At 35.9% G+C, this 3,662-nt stretch overlaps 1 pseudogene; it reads left to right on the top strand.

Annotated features, from left to right (window-relative positions):
- Nucleotides 1–3,662, top strand: LOC107903584 (proton pump-interactor 1-like; annotated as a pseudogene).

Raw genomic sequence — 3,662 nt, 5'->3', positions numbered from 1 at the left:
GCCAATGTAAAATAAAAAAAGTTGAAGTTTTTTTTTTTTATCCAGAATCTCAGAACCTTTGTATCTATGCCTCTCTCGACAACAAAAACATCCTATTTTGACGTTTTCATTTTAAAAATATAAACTTTCTGGGCTTACAAACTACATAATTATTTCTCGTGTTTTTATTTCTGGGTTTTTTTTTGTTTGTTTTTCATTTTATCTCATGTTTGTAAATTTCTGGGTTTTTTTTCATTCTTTTCCATTGGTGTCATATGATTTTGCATGTTAATTTTCTTGACGGATAAAGGCTTGATCTTTTGTTATAGCATGAGCTAATGTTCTTATAATTTAGTTTTTGATCTAGATTTTATCTGATTATTGTTTATCTCCATTATAGTTTATCATTTATTTAGAATATATACATATATTTTTTCAATTCTACTGTTTGTTCACTCTTTTGATCTGATTAATGAGAAAACTAGCTAAAGGAATGACTTTAGATTGCACCATTTCAAATTGTATTGGCTACACTGTTCTTTAAAATTTATTTATTTAATATATATTGTTTTATACATGTCTATCAGGTGTCTGGTTTTAAAATTTTTATTTTATGAATGAAATAATATTTTATATTTATATTTGTTGTTATATGGTATCATAATCTTTGTTTTTGGATGTTTTCAGGTAGCTCAATTTTGTGTTTAAGTGTAGAGGTTGTTGATTCAGACCTGGCACAATTGTCTATTGACAAAGTGACTGAAGTAGACAAATCATTTCTTCATGAAAATGGGAAACTGGATAAGGATCCACTTTATAATAACCCCATTGAAGTTGATTCACATAGTGAGGAACCTGATAAGGAAGAAGAGAATGGTGCATCCGATCCCGACTTTCCGAAGGATGCGGTTGTCGAGTGGCCTGCACCTAAGCAGATCCACTCTTTTCATTTTATTACGTATCGCTTCTACGAAGATCCGGCTATAAAAGCCAAACTTGATCGGGCTGATAAAGAGATACTAAAGTGGAACAAAGCCAGGTTTAAGCTTACCGATGAATTAAAAGCAAAAAGAGTGAGTGAAAAGTTATTAATTTCAATTAGATGTATAGCATGGTAGCCAATAATTTTCATACTTTTAAGATAATTATTAGCCCTATCATTGTGTCATTACGGTGTGCCCGTTGTAATATGATGAATGTAGGGGAATTAAAACCGGAAGCATTTATTTGAATGTTTGAAATTTATGTCCTTGAAATGTAATGACACTTACAGATATGCTATTGGTATAATGATTCGTTATTGTTGTGTTTGCCCTCAGAATTTGAGAAAAAATGTGAAAGAAGTAAAAAATAATGGCGCTGTCAGTTGGCTGAATTGTGATTATCTTTATGCTAATGCAGGCAGAACGGTCAGAGATGCTTTCGCAAGTGAGAGCGCTGGATGTTGATTTTGAGCAGTTTAAGACTATTTTAGATGAGAAAAAAAAGGAAATAGAACCACTGCAGCAGGCTTTAGGCAAGCTTCGCAATAATAAAGATGTTGATAATCGACTTAGTTTATGTGCATCTGAGGAAGAGCTCGATTTTATTGTATGATACTTCTATAAACTTTGACTGCATTTAGATTTATTCATTGTTTTCTGCCGCAGTTAATGCTTTTCTTTTTCTCCTTTAGTCACTTCAATGGAATTTATGAATTGCAGATTCATAGCTTGCAATATCGCATTCAGCATGAAAGCATCTCGTTGACTGAGGAGAAGCGAATCCTTAAAGAAATCAAACACCTGGAGGGAACCCGCGAGAAAGTTATTGCTAATGCTGCAATGAGATCAAAGATTCAAGATTCATTAGGCCAGAAAGAAGACATTCAAGATCAAGTTAAAGTAAGATAATTCTATTTATCCATCGGAGTTTGCTCCACTTTTTATCTGTGAATATAGAGCACCATTGTGTTACACTAAAAAAATTTGCTATATTTGTTTATTGTAGCTTATGGGTGTCGATTTGAATGGAGTAAGGAAGGAGCAGCATGCAATCTGGTCCAAGAAAAAGCAAATTAAAGATAAATTGGATGAAACTGAGACTAAAATCGAGTCTTTACAAAATGAGCTGAAAGCTGTGGCCCTGAAGAGGGACAAAGCTTTTGAAAACATTCAGGAGCTGAGGAAACAAAGTGATCAGGGGGTATCGCCTTTTCTTTGCTTCAACTCTTAAGATATCTGTTTCGTATATATACTTGACCATGTTGGAACATTTTCATTTATGCATGAATAACTAGTGGCACTTAAGATATTACTGTGCATGATGTTACTAATGAATCGTTTTAATTACTTTCTTTCTCAAAATTTCAGAATTCTCACTTTTACCAGAGCCGTACCATTGTACACAACGCCAAACTGCTTGCTGCACAAAAAGATATAAAGGCTCTTGAGGAGTTATCAATTGTGGAGGTTTGTTGAGACTGCTTGTTAATGTTACTTCCAATGTATCTCATTTGCTTTATAATTAGCCGCTCACTTATCTTTTATATTCCTTTTAGGTTGAGAAGTTTATGGCTCTCTGGAATGGCAATAAAGCCTTCAGGGATGATTATGAGAAAAGAATTCTGCTATCCCTGGACAGTCGGCTATTGAGTCGGGATGGTCGGATAAGGAATCCTGATGAGAAACCACTGGCTGCACCCGAGAAACCAGTGGATTCTGAAACCGAAACAATCCTGAGACCTAGTGTAAGACAACCAAAGGAAGAGGCCAAATCAGGTCCCCAACCAGATACTAAACTAGCCAAAAAGGCCCCAAAAGATGCCGAGACTATAGCAATGGAGTCAAATCCTTTGTCAGATATTAGTGTTGTAGCAGAGGAAATTTTGGTATCCGGAAAATTGCAAAAGAACAAGGAAGTCGATGCAGCAAAACCAAAAGAATTGAAGAGAGAAGAGGAAATAGCGAAAGCAAAGCAAGCCATGGAAAGAAAAAAAGAAGTTGGCTGAAAAAGCAGCAGCCAAAGCAGCTAGAAGAGCCCAAATGGAAGCTGAAAAGAAGCTCAAGGAAATCATTCGCTTCCTTATCTGGTTTCGCTTTGTCGGTCATTAGTTTGTGGGTTGAAACTGAAACTCTTTCGATCTTTTTCAGGAGCGTGAAAAGAGAGCTAAGAAGAAGGTGGCAGGATCGACAAATGCTGTGAATCCCGAGGAACTGATTGAAGCTGTGGCACAAGATTCAGAACCCGAGAAGGTCGATGTTAATGCTGATGCACCTGTTCCTGCTACCGTTTCAATGAAGGGTAAAGTACCAAAGGAGAATACTAGTAGGTACAGGAATCAAACCAAAAGAACCGAGTCCCTCCCAAAAGCCATACTAAAACGTAAGAAGTCGACGAACTATTGGATATGGGCGGCTCCTGCTGTGGTGGTTGTGCTGGTTCTTTTAGCATTATGTTACTATTATCTTGCCTGAAGAAGTTTTAACTTGAATGGAACTAGAATTATAGGACAATCTTTATTTTATTTAGTTGAACAAACATTCTATAGTGGCAAAAGTTAGCTAATTTTGTTCTTTGCATCCCCATGAAGGATGGACCATAAACTCATAATGTTACCGGTAGTTCAATCTGAATGCTTTATCTGATAGGCCGGATTTGGCCCAGGCTTAGACAAGGTATTGCTAACTGTTATTTTTGCTCAA

Source organism: Gossypium hirsutum, chromosome D05 (assembly GCF_007990345.1).
Source record: "Gossypium hirsutum isolate 1008001.06 chromosome D05, Gossypium_hirsutum_v2.1, whole genome shotgun sequence".
Lineage (NCBI taxonomy): Eukaryota > Viridiplantae > Streptophyta > Magnoliopsida > Malvales > Malvaceae > Gossypium > Gossypium hirsutum.
The sequence above is the reverse complement of the archived record's forward strand: the minus strand, read 5'-3'. Positions and strand labels throughout refer to the sequence as shown.